The sequence below is a fragment of the Suncus etruscus genome, chromosome 4, assembly GCF_024139225.1.
Source record: "Suncus etruscus isolate mSunEtr1 chromosome 4, mSunEtr1.pri.cur, whole genome shotgun sequence".
Taxonomy (NCBI): Eukaryota; Metazoa; Chordata; class Mammalia; order Eulipotyphla; family Soricidae; genus Suncus; species Suncus etruscus.
This window is the reverse complement of record NC_064851.1, coordinates 60,793,389-60,814,234: the sequence shown is the minus strand read 5'-3', so window position 1 is coordinate 60,814,234 and position 20,846 is coordinate 60,793,389. Positions and strand designations below refer to the sequence as shown.

The following is a 20,846-nucleotide window of genomic DNA, read 5'->3' as shown; positions in this document are numbered from 1 at the left end:
ATTATCAAAATATTTGAAAACAGGAAATATAAATTTTATTTTAGAATGGTCAGAAAAACTGATAATATTCAGAAGGAAATGAATATACAGGTATAGGACTCCAAAATCTCCAAGTAGATTAAAATTTAAGATCACGTTTAGATATTTATTTAATCAAGGACAAAGAGAGGAACTCAAAAGCAGAAAGATAATAATTAACTTTCATTATGTAAAACAAGCACATAGTCATTAGCAAAAGATCAGAAAAAATTTTAGAGACCAGAATAGACTATAATGGCATTCAAATAGACTATAATGTTTCATTCAAATAAGCTATATAGCAAGAAATAAACAAGTTAATGGTACAAAAAATAAACAAGTTGTGACATCAATATTTAAAATTGGGGCTACAGTTGTAAATTTTTGTCATTAAATTAATATTAATTTTTGTAGTTTAATATACTTTATTAAAATATAGCTTAAATGTTAGAAATTTTAAAATAAGGTGCTAAATTTTTCAAATACCATCTTTGATTATGTTTCGAAGCCTGGGTCTATTACAGAGTTGGTACCTATGTAATTTTACTCAAGCAATTAGCACCAACTTTGCTAGAGGTTCTCAAGGTAGCTTCTGCTATTTTTTCTAATTGCAGTAAACATATTTTGAATTCTTGGCTCTGATTTATATGACATTTCTCCTCCATGAGTTGTGCATAGTTTAGAATGTACTTACTGGTTTTACAAAAATCTAAGGATTAAGATTTTGCTTAATGGATTTATTGAGAACTAGATCTTTGCCTCTACATTTTCAAGGTATCCATTGAAATTACATCTTTCTTATCCCACTAAAATGGTCTCCAAAACATGCTTTTAGTAAAATGGATTATAGGAATTTGGGTCACATTCTCATTCTTAATTTATTTTTAATTCTAGATGATAATTCAAATCTAAAGACTTTAGATTTAAAAATTTAAAATTCTAAATTTAAAGACTTTTGAATTAAAAAAAATGGCACGATTGGGATCGAAAGGTTCAATGGATAGGACATTTTCCTTGCATGTGGCTGAGCTAGATTTGATCCCCATCCTCACATATAGTCATCCAAGCCTTCCAAAATAACCCCTGTGCACTGCATGCTATGGCCCCAAAAACAAAATAAAATTTTAAATTCCAGTAAAATTTTAAGGAAGAATAATTTAGTTATCATGTAGTTTTGCATCAAAGCCCTTTGGATGGGCTTGGATGGAGGAAGAATAACGATGGAGGCCTTTGTCCTCCAACTCAGGACCACGTGGTTCCACCTTCTCCAACCAGCGGGTATCTGAGTTCAGGAAAACGGCGGGTATTAAATTCACATGCAGTCAGGCTTCCAGAGAGATAACATCTTTATTTGCCTTGGCCAATATGTGTGGCCTATAATCTTAAACCTATTTATGCATCATCGTGTCAGCTTGCCCTGAGTCTAGCCTCTTTCAGCTATCTCTCCTCTGACCTCCATCCAGGCAAATCTTTTGCCCCTCAGGCAAAACCTTTTATAACCTTCCAAGACCCCTCCCAGAAATGAGAGGGTCTTTCTTGTAGGTAAGGTTACACAAAGAATAGGTGTAGAGTTACAATGTATAGTTTATAAAATCAAAGCCATAAATTTATTGCATTCTCTCAATGTAATAATTAAATTAACATAAACAATGTAATAGAAATAAATAAAAAATAATGATTTTATTAAAAAGGCATAAAAGGAGCTGGATAGTTTTGAATAAATTTTACTGCATGAAATAACTATATATTAAGAACTGAGACACCATTAAAATATATAGAATGATACACTAAGATTAGAAAATATTTTACATACACAAGTGTGTCTATTAATATAATGCACTATGTAGAATTAATAAAATATTTATAAAAATTATTTCTACACTGAATATATAAAAAGTCTTCAGAAAGTACTCAGCTCTTTGTTATTAAACATTTAGTGTCTGGGCCCGGAGAGATAGCACAGCGGCATTTGCCTTGCAAGCAGCCGATCCAGGACCAAAGGTGGTTGGTTCGAATCCCGGTGTCCCATATGGTCCCCCGTGCCTGCCAGGAGCTATTTCTGAGCAGACAGCCAGGAGTAACCCCTGAGCACCGCCGGTGTGACCAAAAAACCAAAAAAAAAACAAAAACCAAAAAAACAAAACAAACAAAAAAAAAAACCATTTAGTGTCTAAGCTACATGAAATGTCACTGCTTATGTCCTATTAGGAACATGGTGGATACTGATGGCCATCGGGGCAGTTAGTGAATTGAGGTTTTATCCCTCATAGTATGTCTTATGTAATACTATAGAAAAAACAGGCTTTATATAGAAATGTTTGCTATGGCCTCTTGAGCAAACTCACATGACTTTAATGACAATAACAAAAATAGAACAAAAATAATAAAGATAAAGTAGAATCATGAGAGTTCCCAAAAAGCAATCCTAAGAAAATAAAAGATACATAATGATATTGTGGAACTTGATTTCAAACTGTACTGCCAAGTGAAAATAATGAAAATATATGATATGGAATAGAAAATGGCTACAAGTATTTTTTTATTAAAAGAAAAAAACCTTCACCAGTGCAACATTCCCATCACCAATGTCCCAAGTATCTCTCTTCCCCATCCCACACCAACCTGTGCTCTAGATAAACTTTCTACTTTCCTCATTCAGTCAAATTTTTTTATGTTTGTTCTCAGTGTAATTATTTCTCTAACTGTACCCATCACAATCTGTGGTGAGCTTCAATTCGTGGGCTGGACCTTCAGTCCTCCTCTCTTTTGTCTCTGAGGATCATTGCACAAATGTCCTTAATTTTTCTCAAAACCCATACATGAGTGAGACCATTCTGTGTCTATATCTCTTCCTCTGACTTACTTCACTTAGCATAATAGATTCCATATATCCATGTATATGAAAATTTCTGACTTCATCTCTTCTGACGGCTGCATAATATTCCATTGTATATTTGTACCTCTGTTTCTTTAGCTATTCATCTGTTGAGGAGCATCGAGACTGTTTCCAGAGTCTGGCAATTGTAAACAGCGCTGCAATAAATATAGGTGTGAGGAAGGGATTTTTGTGTTGTATATTTGTGTTCCTAGGGTATATCCTAGGAGTACTATAGCTGGATCATATGGGAGCTCAACTTCCAGCTGTTGGAGGAATCTCCATATCACTTTCCATAAAGGTTGGAGTAGGTGATATTCCCACCAGGAGTGAATAAGAGTTCCTTTCTCTCCACATCCCTGACAGCACTGCTTATTCTCATTCCTTGTGATGTGTGCCAATCTCTGGTATAAGGTGGTACCTCATAGTTGTTTTGATTTGTATCTCCCTGATGATTTGTGATGTGAAGCATTTTTTTTTCATTTACCTTTTAGCCATTTGTATATCTTTTTTGTCAAAGTGTCTGTTCATTTCTTCTCCCTATTTTTTGATGGGGTTAGATGATTTTTTCTTGTAAAGTTCTGTTAGTGCCTTGTATATTTTGCCCTTATCTGATGGGTATTGGGTGAATAGTTTCTCCCACTCATTGGGTGGCTCTTGTACTCTGGGCACTCTTTCCTTTGAGGTGCAGAAATTCTCAGCTTAATATAGTCCCATCTGTTTATTTCTGCTTCTAATTGTTTGGAGAATGCTGTTTCCTCCTTAAAGATGCCATGTCAATGTCATGGAGTGTTTTACCTATGTGTTGTTCTGTACTTTATGGTTTCAGGTCTGATATCTAGGTCTTTAATTCATTTGGATTTTACCTTTATACATGGTGTTAGCTGGGTGTCTAAGTTCAATTTTTTTTGCAAGCAGATAACCAGTTGTGCCAACACCACTTATTGAAGAGGCTTTCAATTCTCCATTTAGGATTTCTTGCTCCTTTGTCAAAAATTAGGTTACGGTATGTCTGGGGAACATTCTCCAAGTACTCAAGTGTATTCCACTGATCTGAGGGTCTGTCTTTATTCCAATACCATGCTGTTTTGATAACTATTGCTTTGTAGTACAGTTTAAAGTTGGGGAAAGTAATACCTCCCATATTCCTTTTCCCAAGGATTGCTTTAGCTATTCTTGGGTGTTTGTTGTTCCAAATGAATTTCAGAAGTGTTTGATCCAATTCTTTGAAGAATGTCATGGGTATCTTTAGAAGGATTGCATTACATCTATATAATGGCTACAAGGATTTTGAAATGAGGCAAGAATCCAAAAAATAAATTATACATACATATATAAAACACATACATGTGCACTTTATTTTTTATGACAAAAGACTCATGATAATGGAAAAGAAACTAACAAATTTTGATGGAAAAGATGTAATAGAAACTGTAGATAAATGATCCTCTATTATAGGGCTTAGCATGATGCCAAATATTAAGATTTATAAAAAAACATTGCTGTCTCAAACATTGTTAGCTGAAATGTAAAATGGCAAATATTTTGGGAAATGTTTCTTATAAACTCCTGGAAGTTTGTTCAAAAATGAGATAAAATCTATTGTTACCATGTGACCCAACATATGTATTATTGGCACTTAGCAGGAATTTGTGAACATTTATGCCCACATCCAAACATTTATGTTTGTAGTAATTCATGTAAAGGGAAATAACTCTAGAGTGAATGGCTAAAATAGCAGAAGTTCCTCCATCCTATTTATACTTGGTAAAACAAAATAAACAAAACAAGACTATACTCTAGAGTCATGAATTTTAGAAAAAAATCTTAAGATATTTATGAGAAAAAATTAAAACAGTAATGTCAAAATATTACATACTCAACTCATATATTCTCAAAATATAAAAATATACAGATGGAGTTCTTGGTTTTGTTCTTTTGAGGTTCAGAAACAATGGGTCTGACTATAAAACTTAGCATATAGAAAAATTTTTATATTGGTAAAATTTTTTTATTATTATTGTGGCAAAGTCATTAAAAGCTTAGATGTAGAGAACACATACTAAGCATATCTGAAACCATGGATATGCTACTTGGCTCCTTATTTTTTTAGTAAGAAGCCCCAGTATCCCCTAAGCAAGACCACCCCCACTACCACCATCATGTATATCACCAGACATCATCATGAGCATCACCAGCAAATATGATAAATTCCATGTTTCTAAGTATATGTCACATAATTCCTCATTGTTTTGGATGTCTTTCAGGCTCATGCCCAGCCAGAGAAAACAGTTATAGACCATTAAGAAGGTCAGTGAAGCAAGTACAATTTCTTTTAGAAAAAAGTCAAAGTGAAAGATATGTCCATGAAGCTACCACAAAGAGTGGTGAGTGCAGTTAGAGAAATAACTACACTGACAACTATCATAACTATGTGAATGAATGAGGGATCTGGAAAGCCTGTCTAGAGTATAGGTGGATGGGGTGGGATGGAGGGATATTTGGGACATTTGTGGTGAGCATGTTGCGCTGGTGAAGGGGGTGTTCTTTACATGCCTGAAACCTAATCACAATCATGTTTGTTATCAAGATATTTAAATAAAGATATTATAAAGAAAAAAAGGAAGATATGTCCAAGGAGTAAAAATGGGCAGGATCATAGTCAGGCAAATTATATTACTGTCTTTATTCTGAGGGTCTAACAAATATGGGGTGAAATATTGCTATATCAAGATACATATATATTTTTTACTTCTTGGGCAGAAAATTCTCATACATTTCTGTTTACTTTGGTCATATAATATTCCCATAGAGTTGTCATCATATGTCAAAAATAACCTATTATGACAATATATACCATTATGGCATGTATAAAAATATTGCAATGTGAAAATATCTTTGTGGAGCAATCTATCATCTATCATAGCAATTCTTTTCAGTAAGTTGTGTTCCTGTTTTGTCCTGTTATTTATAGGTTACTAACGAGAGGTGTCTAATGCAACCCTCAATTTTCTTTCCCAACTCACTAAAAATAGTATGCAAGATCATGTCCATATTGATTTTTTTCAATTTGGTAATGTAATAGAGATATTTTATATATATTTTTTCTTTTATTTGGTTTTATGGGACACACCCATTTGATGCTCAGGGGTTACTCCTGGATAAGTGCTCAGAAATTGCCCCTGGCTTGGGGGTACCATATGGGACGTCAGGGGATTGAACTGCAGTTGCGAACTTTCCTTGGCTAGCGCTTGCAAGGCAGACACCTTACCTCTAGCGCCACCTCTCCGGCCCCTTCATATATTTTCTTATGACCAATGCATGATTGATATATCTGATTTCTTTGTCCTGTTTTGTAACATTTTATTGTAAATATAAATATGTGTATTTGTTTATATGTATATGATAATTATATGTGGTTATATAATTGCTGTGGCATGAGGATACACCTAAAAGTGTATATGGATTTTTTGGCTCTGCATTCAATGATGGTAATTAGGTGTCTCTTCTATGCTCTGTGTTCAGTATTATAAATTATTATACTTCTGTAAAAGTGGGAAATAAGTACATTAAAAAGTTTAAAAAGTAAGAATTTGAGCTATTATCCTGCTTAAAATTATAAATGCTTAGTATAATATACTATAATATGTAATTAAAAATTATATAATGTATGTAGTATATATTTATCCATTGTGTGTTTGTGTGTGTTGGGGATAATTTTGACTATACCTTGATTTCTAAGAGCTATTTCATTTGGCTTTATGCTCAGAGAATATAATAATGTTGCTGAAAAGTTTTACACACAAAAAACACACACACATAGGATCCGTTTATTAATGGCTTTGCAATGCTCCTGGAGGTGCTCAGGGAACCATGTAAGATTCTAGATCAAATGCAGGTTAGCAACTTGTGAAGCAAGTAATTTACCAGATGGCCTTTTCTTGCATGTTAAAACCCAGTTTCATCCCTATCACTAATATGCTCTTTTGAACACCACCAGTAGTAACATAGACAAGGTGTGCCCACAGTAGCTCTTCCACAAAAGAAACCTTAAAAATCAAGGAAATGATTATGTAGGTTGAAGCATAAATTTTTCATAAAAAAAAAATCCAGAATTGAGCATCCTCAGTAGTGAAAGGCATTGATAAGACTGTGGGTTTTTTTCCATATTGGTGTAGGAAAGCAGAACTTCAGTCTCTAGATGTGGGTGTGGTATTAGAATGAAATATGCATGAACTACAATGAACAGTATAATAAATAAATACACTTTCATAAAGGAGGAATAAGTAAATAACTTAAAAGTAAGACATAAAATAAATAAAGCCCAGTTTTGAACTTAGGATCTGTGTTACATAAGAGCTGTGCAGTGGTATGATAGTCTCTCAAACAGTGATACTAATTAATTTTGTGATGATTATATTATTATGTCAGAAGTGGGTAGTTTACATATATTAGAAACTATCTAGATCAGGGGTCTCAAACTCAATTTACCTGGGGGCCACAGGAGGCAAAGTTGGAGTGAGGCAGGGCCGTATAAGGGATTTCACAAAAAAAGTCCTCAAACGTCATTATTAACAGTTTTAATTATTTCTTCTGAACATGAATAGAACATTGAGTGAAGATCATGAACAGTTCTTCTGACCATGGCATATTTTGCCTATTCCTTGCTGCCAGAGACTTGACAGCACTTCTTCTCACAAATCTTAACCACAATTGGCTTTAGAGAGGAAGCAGTCGAGACCCTCAGTATGGCTTGAAGATGATCATCATTAACTCTAGACCTGTACTTTGACTTAATAAAATTCAAAGTGGAGAATAACTTTTCACAAAAAATATGTGCTCCCAAAAAGGCACATGGTGCTCGGGAAAGCTCAGGAAGCTGGGGGGGCAATTCTTTCAAAAATTGCCCATGCATGTCTGTTTTTCCACTAATCTCTCTGAACTTGGCTTTGAGATCAGAGTTGCATTGCAGGTCAATGAGCTCCATTTGAAGCACAGGAGGGGCATCTTGCACATCAAAGAAAAAGGGGTCCACAAAAATTTGGAAAGTGGCTCTGTGCTTTTTGAAGTCTGCAAATCTGTGATCAAATACCTTCTCTAGCTTAAAAATAGCATCAACATATTTCTCACCACTGAATGGTATGCCTACATCCACAGTTCCTTACATGCTGGGAAATGGCAAAGATTTGTCTGAGAGATCTGAGATTTCCATTACACAAGATTTGTGGAGAATGCTTTCACGTTGTCATAGGCAGCACTGATAAGCTGCCCCGGGCCTTGTACCATCTTGTTTAGTATATGCAGCTTACATGTGATGTCAACAAGAAAAGTTAAGTCCATGAGCCATTTGTGATCACTCAACTCAGAAACAGCATTCCCATCCTTCTCCATGAAGGCTTTCACTTCTCTCAACTCAAAAGATCTTTTCAGAACATTTCCCCTGCTGAGCCAATGTACCTCGGTGAAATAGAGCACATCTCCATATTCTGACTCCATTTCCTCTAAAAAAGCATGTCACCTCCTGTGCTTTAAGCCCCTGGATCTGATTTGGTTGATGTGTTTCACAACAACAGACATCACATTGTCACAAGGGCCTGCTGATGGATGATGCAGTGAATAGCAATTGCTTTCTCTACACCCTTCTCTTCAAGTTTTCTTTGAACAATTGCCACCAGTCCATTTTTCCTCCTCGTCCTTGATGGCGCTGCATCAGTTATTATTCCAGCAAACATCTTCCATGGCAAACCTGCATTCTCAATGGTATCACACAGATGCCAAAATATCTCACTAGCGGTGGTCTGGCCATGCATTGGAATTATTGTCAGCAGCTCCTCTGTCATTTCAAAATCACAATAAACACCATGGACATAAATTGTGAGCTGCGCAGTGTCTGTTATATCTGTGCCCTCATAAAGAGCAACTGAGTATGCATCAAAACATTTGGCTTTCTCACACAGTTGATGATAAATGTCAGAAATGTGCTCTGCGGCAGTGTTGGCAGAAAGGCTGATTTTGCTAAACTGTCCTTTCTTTTCAGGACAGATAATACTTGCAGCCTGTATCTTGCTTTTTTTTTTTTAAACAAACTCTCCTTCTGTGAATGGTTTCACTGCCTTATCAATCATCTCACTAACCATGTAAATAGCTTCGACATTCTCTTTGGTTGCTTTCTTGAAAAAATCTTGTTGCCTCATTAGACATGCTTTAAGACTGGCAACCCACTTGGGCCTCTCATTTCCTTGATATTTTGCACATTCCTCAGTATGTTTAGTTGAATAATGGCTTTTCAAGTTGTATTCCTTGTGCACTGCAATTTTCTCTGAGCAAATAAAACATGTGGGGATGTCTCTGTGCTCAACAAAGAAATACTGTGTCTCCCACATTTCCTGAAATTATTTGTGCTCGTTATCATTCTTTCTCTTCACTGCAGGCTTTGATGAAGTCATGATGAAGGTATGACAGAATCTAATTCTGTAATAAACTTCTCTCCCTTCTCTCCCTTAGGCCTTCAATAATACAAGGGACAGCAGGCAGGAGCAGCGGAAATGATGTCTGTGCTAGGCACAAATTATTCGCGATTATTTGCTCACCAAATATTTGCAATAAAAATCGCATTAGTAAGGAAAAAATTGCAAAATATCGCATTAAACATGTGCATATCACAAATGAAACAGCTCAGGGTACAAAATGTTTAATGCGATTTTTTCTTACTAATGTGATTTTTATTGCGATTATTTGGTAAGCGAATAGTCGCAAATACTGCGATATTTGAAGGCCTGCCATGGGCCACAAAATGTTGTATGTAGCACCGCAACGGTCTGTGGCCCGCAAGTTTGAGACCCCTTATCTAGATAAAAAAAACTATTGCTGTAATGATTTCAAGCATTGTTGAACATTTGCTTTGTTCAGATGATTCATAATCATGGGAATGTTAGATTAGTCAAGGCCCTGTGCCTTTCAGGATGTTACCACTCAAAATAAAGACAAAAATGAATGGTATGCACTCCTAATTAAACTAGAGACCAAACATATTTATTGCCAAAGAAGAGTTAGCACAGGATATTTGAAGCAATGAGTTAGGATTTGATTGAAATGGCACTTGTGACTTTTGAAAGATTTGATCATACATTTGATGGAAAATCATTTCAGACAGCAAGAATTACAGAGACAACAAAAAGCATAAGTAGGGAAAGACCTTGAAATAGGTAATATATTTCTATATTCTTGAAATAGAGTCAATTAGACTCATGCAAGTGGTGAAAATTGATTACTCATAAAAAGTAGGCTGTCAATAGATGGTACCAGTTCTAAACTACAAAGCAAAATTCTAAAAGAGGAACAAAAGAAGAGACTGAAATGATTGATATTACTAACAAGAGGTTAAGATAAATGCTTATCTTCTAAATGTGTGCCCATTTCCCTCCCTGCCCCAGGACATCCTTAAACTGGCTTTGAGAAATTATGTCTAGCTTTTGAGTGCAGGATTTCTATCTACTAGAATACTATAGAAGGAATATACAGAATATATACTAAAATACTTGTTTTCTTAATTGTGTATTTGCTCTTCATGGTGACTTTGTGAGAAAGAAAGCTAATACCTTTATGCTTGTCGAGATTTGCTCCACTCAATCTCCTTGAAAAGATTAGTCTAAATTAATGTAATTGGCAATTGTATTGTGCAGATGATTAGCAGGGTAAACAAACCAGTATTTGCTGGCCTTTATGAAGTAAACGTTGATTGAAACAGTTAACACCTATTGTGGCATTGATTCAGCCCCAACCAACTTGGTAGTAGTTGGGTATCTATGCAATTCTTTACAAAACTCTAGCTTTGTATTTAGTTTATAGTTAGGGCAATTTTCATATGAAATGCTAAAGGCAAGATTTTTTCTAGGAATACTTTGAAATAGTCTCCTTTGTTAAGCAAAGATTCTAGTTAAGCTTATGTTTCTATGGGAATTAATTAAAAGGACAGGGAGGAAATACTTGAATATTTTAGATGACAGTCAATGTACAGTGGTGTTCAGATTATGTACAAACTAAGATGTGTTTCCCCCTGCATTCAATTCCTACACTGAACTGTCGTTAAAAGGCAATATTTTATCATCTATCTTCAATATTATGGATTGGAAGCCAAGAATATACTATGTTTTACATCAAATGTAGAATTAAAAATGTTCTTACCCAACATACCTAATATTAAATACTATTTCCCTAAAGTATGTTCTAATGAGGAGGAAAGCTTCAAATTTCTTCCTGATATTCACTTCTATTTTTTTTTTACTTTCTGCCTATGCATTCTACTTTATATAACCTCAAACTTATATTTTCATCTAAAGTGAGAAAGTTAAGAGTGTGAGATTTTTTTAACATCACTGTAATTTTTCACCAACCATATTTTTTAATAGTGGAGTTTCTTTGACAAATTATTTCCTATGAATAATCCTCTACTGATTAACTATTTAAAATCTTTCCATTAGTCCCCAAGGACAAAAATAAATTAGATAATAATATCAATCATTTTATTTCAATTGCTCCCAGTCCCTTTTAGTCATTTTCAACTTTCATTTTCCTGTATCTTTATCTTAAAGTATAAGAAATGTTAAAATTAATTTTAGTAAAAGATATCTTGTGAAAAAATTATCCTAAGAACATAAGATGATACAAAACACCTATATTTGAAATTTATTTTATTATTCTACTGTATACTATGTAATGATTTGTTCTTTTGAAACAGTTTTCTGTATATGTAATCAAAAGTTAAGAGCATACTGAAGGCTTTTGATCTCTTGCATGAGTTAAGACACATACAAGATACATTCACTATTTATTAAAGTATAAGTTAAAGGTTGCCTAAGTGTAATAGAATAATTTCTTTAGATTTTATAAGCTTATCATATTTTCTTGGAACAAATTTTATTTGTTCTTACTATTATGTTATATATTTTTATATATATCCATAATAGCTAATCATCTAATATATAATATTTTTGTTAAGATAAATATAGCCATAAGATAACAACTTGAATCAAAATAAGCATTGTTATTTTACTTTAGAACAAACTTAAATCATCGGGCTGGCACAGTGGTGCTAGAGGTAAGGTGTCTGCCTTGCCAGTGCTAGCCTAGTACGTGGTTCAATCCCATGGTGTCCCATATGGTCCCCCAAGCCAGGAGCGACATCTGAGTGCATAGACAGGAGTAACCCCAAACCTAAATCATGGGGCCGACACAGTGGCGCTAGAGGTAAAGTGTCTGCCTTGCCAGTGCTAGCCTGGTATGTGGTTCAATCCCATGGTGTCCCATATGGTCCCCCAAGCCAGGAGCGACATCTGAGTGCATAGACAGGAGTAACCCCTGAGCGTCACCAGTTGTGGCCCAAAAACTAAAACAAAACAAAACAAAAAACAAACCTAAATCAAAAACTGTGAGACTGACTAAAATTTAGGAAAAACAAAAAAATTCAAATATTTTGTTATATTTTGTATATATAACCAAGAGAAACACAAAAATAAACTTGCAATTTGGGACTTAGTTGATGAAAGTTGTATTGTGGTTATAACTGTATATCATACAAACACATACTACATATACTGACAAGCCTCTTAAAAGATAAGAAAGCTGATATGCCTATATTTTCTGTCCCCAGTACTTTCATAATTAGGCTGATTTCCTCAGCTACTTTACTTTTATGACCCAATGGATTTGTCCTGTTACTATCATCCTGGTAATAGTTTTTATTAAAAGAATAAGCCAAATATGGAGCATTACAAAGAAACTGCATATTGAGTTTATGCAACAAATGTTTCTTAACTTATTATTTCCAGTGAGAGCAGAATCAATTTCCCCAAAATGAAACTGAAGTTTTGAATCTGATTAATCCTTATCCTTGTAATCTCTGCATAAGAGTGATTTGTTGGCTTGTTATCCTGATTACCTATTTGAATTGATGTTAGTTTCCTTTTCTTTACTTCTTGATTAGTTACTGTGCTGATCTGGGGAGGAGTAAGAATAGTTAGACTTAGAGAATTCTTTATCCCACTCAGCAAGAATCTTTGCCTTGGTTTCATGTGTGAGAATTCTGCTGCTGCTGAAGCATAGCAGAACCTATAACTTATTTGTGTGGCTTCCACATGTATAAATATAAACATACTGTTTTCTTCGAATAACATTACCTGCTACCCACACTATTTCAATTATTACCGATATAGGTGAGTTAACTGTGAGCCTGTATGTCCTTTCAAAAAAGTCTTTGGCAGATTTGTGGGGTTCTCCTTTGGGTGAATTCAAAAAACTTAGTGAAAATAATCTTAAAGATGAGAAGGCAAGTGGTGATGGTATACCTCTTTTTCTTTGTTTTATTAACTCAATACTGAGGGTTCTGTGAGCACTTTAAGTGGTTAAGTGATGCCTTATTTTTGAGAATTATAAAGAATGCCAGTGAGATGTTTAATTTGTCATTCTTTGCAGAAGGATTGAAAATTTTTAGTACTTGAGGCTGGGCCATTATTAGTCATATTTTATGAGGAAAGCCCATGATAGAAAAGCATTGTAGTAAAAATGAACAGCTTTAGCTCTTTTATACTTCATAAAGACAACCCATATAAAACTAGAATAAGTGTTAACTATTCCATATGTCAGAATATGAAGTAATATAAATTTTATGACACGAATATGAGTATAAAGAAAAATAGGTTCAAAGTGCTCCTTGCAAGATGACCTTGTAAATTGCTGAAGCAAATCACTGAACCATATAGTTATGCGTTAGAAACACCCAAAACAAAGTTTTACCTAGTTTTCTCTTCTCTATTTCACTGATTCTTTTAACATGTTAAATTCCAGTTAGCCTAAATTATCTTTTTCTTTCTTTCCTTTCTTTCCTTTCTTTCCTTTCTTTCCTTTCTTTCTTTCTTTTCTTTCTTTCTTTCTTTACTTTCTTTCTTTCTTTCTTTCTTTCTTTCTTTCTTTCTTTCCTTTTCTTTCTTTCTTTCTTTCTTCCTTTCTTCTCCTTCTTTCTTCTTCTTTCTTTCTTTCTTTCTTCTTTCTTTCTTTCTTTCTTTCTTTCTTTCTTTCCTTTCTTTCTTTCTTTCTTTCTTTCTTCTTCTCTTTCTTTCTTCTTTCTTCTTTCTTTCTTTCTTCTTTCTTTCTTTCTTTCTTTCTTTCTTTCTTTCTTTCTTTTACTTTCTTTCTTTCTTTCTTTCTTTCTTTCTTTCCTTTCTTTCTCTTCTTTCCTTTCTTTCTTTCTTCTTCTTTCTTTCTTTCTTTCTTTCTTCTTTCTTTCTTATCTTTCTTTCTTTCTTTCTTTCTTTCTTTCTTTCTTCTCTTTCTTTCTCTTTCTTTCTCTTTCTTTCTTTCTTTCTTTTCTTTCTTTCTTTCTTTCTTTCTTTCATTTCTTTCTTTCTTTTCTTTCTTTCTTTCTTTCTTTTTCTTTCCTTTTTCCTTTTAATTTAGGCATTCTTGGCCACACCTGGCCATGCTCAGGGTCTACTCCTGGCAATGTGCTCAGAAATCGCTCCTGACTTGGGTGACCATATGGGATGCCAAGGGATCAATCACAGTCTGTCCTAGGATAGTGCACACAAGGCAGAGGCCCTTTCCACTTGTGCCATTTCTCCAGCCCCAGTCTAAATGATCTTAATAGATACCGTTGTTTCTCAGTTACCCTTCCCCCTCCCAGTTGGGATTTGAGCATTTGAATAAAAAGAGGTTTTGGTTCAGTGGTTTAAAAGAACATGAAACTAGAGGTGGCCATCTGAGTCCATGTTTTTCTCCCTCATGACTGTTTTGTTTTGTTAATTCATATGGTGATCCTGCTTTATACTCACTTCCACTTGCCTTCTGGAATTATAATGTGTGTATTTATTCACTGATATGTGCAATTAGGAGAACTGTAACATTTCCAGGAAAGAGGCAAACTGGTATAGTGTATGACATTACATAAGCCTCAGAGATGAGGAAGTAACTTAATCAAAATAGCAAGTTCCACTTTTTGGGTGGATTTATAATTTGTAGGCACTGTTGTGTTCTATAAGGAGCCAGTAATACTACCATTCCCTGATGAAGAACCATCTATGTAAAATACTGGAGTCTTAAATATGGGAGGAAAAAAAAGATTATTGAGGAAATTACAAATGTAGCCTGAAAAAAATATAGACTTTTCCAGCCAGATAATGGAAGAAAATACCTCCTGAGAAATCAGCTAACACACTTTGAATAGCCTCACTATGAAGCAGATTGTATTCATTTTTCAGAATAGACAAGACCATAATATCAGGGTAATAATCCAGTAGTTTATGTAACTAAATTATTCCTTTAGTTATCAGAGTAACTAATAATTCTAAATATGGCACATGGGTGCAAAGCTATTTTTATATAATAGAGCTATTCTAAAGTCAGTTAATTGGACTATAGTAGTGGTTGGCGATTGGAACATAGCAAAAAGTATTAACCATACTTTTTGTCTAGGGATGTTCCTGGTAATATAGGACTTTTGGACCTGATCTATAAAAGAGTCCAATTCTTTTTGAGAATTAAGTGTTAACTGATTTGGCTATATAGGGAAGCTCCTCTTTGAGGGTGAGAAATAATTTAATGAACTCAGAGTTATAAATTCCAAGGAAAAGGCTGATCTAATTCATGTCTCTCAGGAGTGTTTAAAATCATTAAGAATTCTCAGATCTTTCTGATACATAGATATTTTCTGGTGAAGCACTGTAGTGTGTTCCAGATTATAGCCCAAATATTTATATAGGGGCAGTGTCTGGATATTTTCTGTGGAAACCTTTAAGAAAACTTCCAGTTAGCATGTCATCACTGGGGTAGGAGAGATAGCACAGCAGTAGGGCCAGCTGACTCAGAACAAAACTTGGTTCAATTTTTGGCATCTTTTATCCCTCCTCCCAGCCTGCCAGGAGTGATTTCTGAGCATAGAGCCAGGAGTAAACCCTAAGCACTGCCAGGTGTGACCCTACTCCCCCACGAAGGAGGCATGTTATCTTATTCTTTTATAACCTCTGAAGCTCTCTGTCATTAAAACATGCAAAGGAAAAAAGGATAACATTCATCATCCATGTATGAATAATATAAGCATGGGGTAATCGTGCATAAGCAGTGCATAAAACTACATCAACAAAATATTGACATGGGGTAGGTGAATTGGTCATACCTTGAGGTAAATCAGTCCACTAAAATCTACATAACGGCACTCAGTTAATGAAAGAGTGAATGGAAATTAAATGATCGTTTGAGTGACTGCATATGTTATAAAAACAGTCTTTTAAGTTTATTACAGCCAGTGGCCAGTGGAAATCTTAGGACTTCCACTGAATGTGGAAGGGCGGCTGGCACTGAGTGGAAGTGGCCCCCATTATAAAGGCCTCTGGATTATGATCACCAGAGAGAAAGCTGGGAAAGAAATATTCTACTGACAGTACCACCGTTCACATAGATCTCAAAACCCAGGTAATTCCAGGAAAGGGAAGCTACATTTGATTGTAAGGTAGCCATCTCTTCTTCTGGAAAAATGCTTTAAGTCTCTTGGGTCAAGGAAGAAGGCAGTTAATCTACTCCTTACAGGCTGTAAGTCATTTCTTGCACAGCCCAGTTACAGGGATGGTATTGCAAAAAGATGATAGAAATATTGGCCTCTGTGGCAAACATACCTTTAATCTTCTGCCTTTGAATATCAAGAGTTATAAGTAGGTACTTCATCTTATTAGTAGAGGCTAGTAATGGGTTTTTGCTATCAAAGCCTCCAATAGTAGGGTGATTTGAGTGGCCAGATGTTGCAAAGTGGAATAACAAGCTGGACAATGTGCTGAACTACTCAGAAGTCCAATCAATTGGCAAAAATAACAATTATTATTTCCCCAGTATGACAAAAATATATCACCCCTACATAAAAAGTGATTATTTTAAACGACTGCTTCCCAGGATAAGGCTTACAGTGCTTGAAGAAATTGGTGCTTTTATGGCAGATTTTAATTTTTAGGGCCACTGGGTCTGAGTTGTCATTATTGTGTTAGGTCAAAGGCTATTCAATGCACACCATTTTGCAGTAGCAGGTTGCAGCTAATCTATTAATTGCACCACTCTTGGCCAGTGATGGTGATTAAGGTGCATACTAGATTATCCCATTATTCTGTAGGGCCTGGGGCTGACCACTTTCTTACCCAATTTCCCTAACAGGATGATTTGGTCATGTTTTTGTGAAGGCAGGTCCAGGAGTATTCCTGAAATATCTGCCCTGCATTTGTGAAATCTTGGGCTGGCTTCTTCTGCAATGTTTTGAAACAAGATTACCAGACCAATGACAATCTCAAGTCCAAAGTCCAATGCATTCTCTTGTTAAATCTTTTTTTTTCTACTGTGGTCGAAGTCAATTACAATTCTTTCACAGTAATATTTGAGGCATATAGTGACAATGAATGAGGGTCATTCCCACCACCAGTGTTGTCCTCCCTCCACCCCTGTTCCCAGCATGCATCCCACATGTTCCTCCTTTACCCCTGTAATGCTAGTGCAACTGTTCCCCCCTTGTAAAGCCTGTTGTAGGTTGGGTATCAATTCTTTTGTCGTTGACTTTCAATTTGGTATTCAATTCTGATCAGTTTTTATTTTCACCAAATGAACATTTGACTGTCTGGTCTTGGTACCGTCAAAGGGGGGGTGCGGAGAAGGCAAACATAAAAGAGCAAAACTAGGAAGAGTCTGTCTAGGTGTTATAAATATTCATTTAGAAAAGGAAAGGGAAAAAAGAAAAAGGTAGCAAAACAAAACAAAAACAATGAGGGAGTAAAAACAAAATTACAAAAAAGAATAAACAAAGAATAAAACAAAAGCCAAAACCTACGAAGAAAAAAGAGAGAAAAAGGTTGTGTATCTTCTTTTTTTATTTTTGTTCATTTGCTTGTTTATTTTGCATAGACATGGTAAATATTGGGGTAATTACAGCAGGAATTCCCTTGGCCTAAGACAGTGGTTGGCAACCTGCGGCACCCGAGCCACATGTGGCTCTTTACACTTTTAATTTGGCTCTTCTGTGTGTCTGGTGGCCGCTCCAGGAGTCAGTACTCTGCTCATAGCCTCTGTCAGTGCACGCCCTGTGTGGCTTTCAAAATAAATTTCAATCGTGGTTTTGGCGAGATTTGTCTCAGTTGAAAAAAAAGGTTGCTGACCACTGAAAGAGACCACAGGGTTTCTTCACCCTTGAAGAATACTGCCATGGGAACAAATATATGCTCTATGCTCACTCATTTACACATCCCAAGGTCTTTTTATGATGCCAGGAAACTTTCCACTCAGATATGTGTGGTGACACCCTGCCTCTATATCTGGAGATCTTGTTATTTGCGTAGTTCATAGGGTGAAGGCCAGGAGAGAGTTTCTCTTTATGGTTCTAGGAGTTCTGTTCCATCACTATTGTTGTAATCAGTCTTCTGTAATTAGTGGTCTTAGTTTTTGTTCAGAACCAAGGACAGAACTTAGGGTGTAGTCTTTCAGCATAGTCCCAGAAGTTCTGCTCAGTTGCAGTTGTCAAAATTAGACCCCTACAATTAGAGATCTTGGTTTTTGTACAAATCCTAGGCCAAGGCCTAGGCTAGGAACTTCCTCTTTAATCCTTTGATAGGTTCTGTCTAGACCATATTTGTCAGTCAGTCTTCTGTAGATAGCGATTTTGGTTTTTGCTTAGGGCAAAGGATGACATGTCTCCTGGTTGCATCTTACCATTAGGTGATGAGATGGGCAGCATCAAGTTGTTGCTGTTTCCTCATGTTAGGATGTCATGTTAAAACTGGTGTAAGTTGTAGCCGAAATGGCATTCAGAGTTTCCCTGGAGGAGTTTGGTTCCTGGTGCATTCTAAGTTGGGTCTACATGACACATGCTTATGGTGGAAGGCAACCATGCATTATTTAAAAAAATATGGATTCTTATCTCTAATAGATAAGAGCTTGTTTTGTGCATAATGTTTCCCTTTATTTAGAGTGTCTTTGCAAAAGGGTATGGTGATATATTTAATTTAGATTTAGATTAATAATTTGAATTTAGATAAGAATGATAGTCTGCACAATCTCTGTGCCCTGGTTTTGACCAAAGTTTTTATCTCAGGCAATACTTTTCATGTAGGTTTTAGTACCAGGCAGAACCAAAACAGGTGAAGTTAGAGAGAGAAGGAGAGAAGAGAAAAATTATCTATATCAATATCTATATCTATATAGATATATAATAGAGGAAATAAATAAAAATACATTTAAAAAGGCATTAAGGAGTTTTACAGCTCTTTTAGAATTTGTCCAGCAGGCCTTCTGGTCTCCACTGGAAGGCCCTCCACCCCCAAAAAATGCATTAAAGAAAAGATTCTGTTTATGAGGCTGACTTAATTTTGGGGATAAACAGACTAGGAGGTATTATTATAGAGGCACTAGACACATAATGGAAATATAGGCTTCCACATTGAGATTTTTGAGATATTTCTGTGGTGGGTGGAGTTCAGGGCATTTTTTCTTCACACATCATGTCTTGTTGAGCTTGCGAAATTATTTGTAACCATGCAGGAAGTATCCTTGGACTGTGGTTTTTCTGGGGATAAGTCAGTGGCATGCAACAGTTCATGATTAGGAAGGCAAGAAGAAGGGCCATAAAGCATGAATCAGCAGGAGTGTTGGTTGTAATTTCTTGCCAAAGCATGCGATGTGGGACTTGTAGGGTTTCCTTTTGGTTTGGGAGCTTGGTGGTGGTTTCTTGGAGCAGGAATTTGGTCCCGGTACCTTCTGGATTATTAACTGAGGATAAAGAGGGTTAAATAAGAAAGGATAATGGATCAGGATTGAAGGATGATTGGCTATAAGGATTTCTGAAGGGGTAAGAGGGGTAAAATATAAGGGGATATATACAATTTAGGCATGGCTTGTTTAAAATTTAGGTTTGGCAATCAGAGAGGAGTCCACTGTCTTCAAGCTCAAGCCCACATAAAGATAGAAGTTAGTGTTCTACTTAGATTGTTGTTGGAGGCCTGACCCTCAGAGGCTGGGTCTGAGCTCTTAAGATATGATTGAGTTGGAGTGAGTGAGAAAAGGCTGCATGTGGGGGTTTCCAGGCAGAGTGCTGATTGCTCTACCTGCAGAGTCTCCACCGGGCTGTGCTTCTTCTGAGGAAACTGAGCACCGGAAGGGAGCCCTGTCCTACCCTTCTCTGTCTTTCCTGAACTCTGGAAGCTCTCCTCAAAGCCCTGGGAAGCGAACCCCAAAGAAACTACATTTGGAAGCTACCCAGCGAACCAGAAACTGAGCACCTGAAGGGAGCCCTGTCCTACTCTTCTCTGTCTTTCCTGAACTCTGGAAGCTCCCCTCAGAGCCCTGGGAAGCGAACCCCAAAGAAACTACATTCGGGAGCTACCCAGCGAGCCAGTGAGTGAGTAAGAAATGGCTGGATGTGGGGGTTTCCAGGCAGAGTGCTGATTGCTCTACCTGCAGAGTCTCCACCGGGCTGTGCTTCTTCTGAGGAAACTGAGCACCGGAAGGGAGCCCTGTCCTACCCTTCTCTATCTTTCCTGAACTCTGGAAGCTCTCCTCAGAGCCCTGGGAAGCGAACCCCAAAGAAACTACATTCGGAAGCTACCCAGCGAGCCAGTGACTCTCCTCAGAGTCCTGGGAAGTGAACCCCAAAAATACAGCATTCTGAAGCTGCCAAGCAAGCGAGTGAAAACTATGCCTGACCAGTGGGGCCCGACTGTGAAAAACTGTGAGTGCTGCCTGTGTGTGTCTCTCTGCTATCCTGTTCCGTGAACCTCCTGAGAGTGGGCTGAAAAGAGGCTCCAGAAGGCACTTAGTTCCACTTCGCTACGCAGCTGTGCTCTCTTTCTAAAAAAAGAACACCATCACAAGAAGAAAAAAACCACACTAAGAACTGTGCTGGATTACAGAATCAAGAATTTCTCTCCAGACTGTCTTCTCT

The 20,846-nt window shown here is 36.3% G+C and overlaps 1 non-coding gene across 1 annotated transcript; it reads left to right on the top strand.

Moving 5' to 3' along the window:
* The first annotated feature begins 19,159 nt into the window (after positions 1–19,159).
* Positions 19,160–19,221, top strand: LOC126007669 (U7 small nuclear RNA). Its single transcript, XR_007495170.1, has one exon. It is a non-coding gene; the product is annotated as a U7 small nuclear RNA (small nuclear RNA).
* The last annotated feature ends 1,625 nt before the right edge of the window (positions 19,222–20,846 follow it).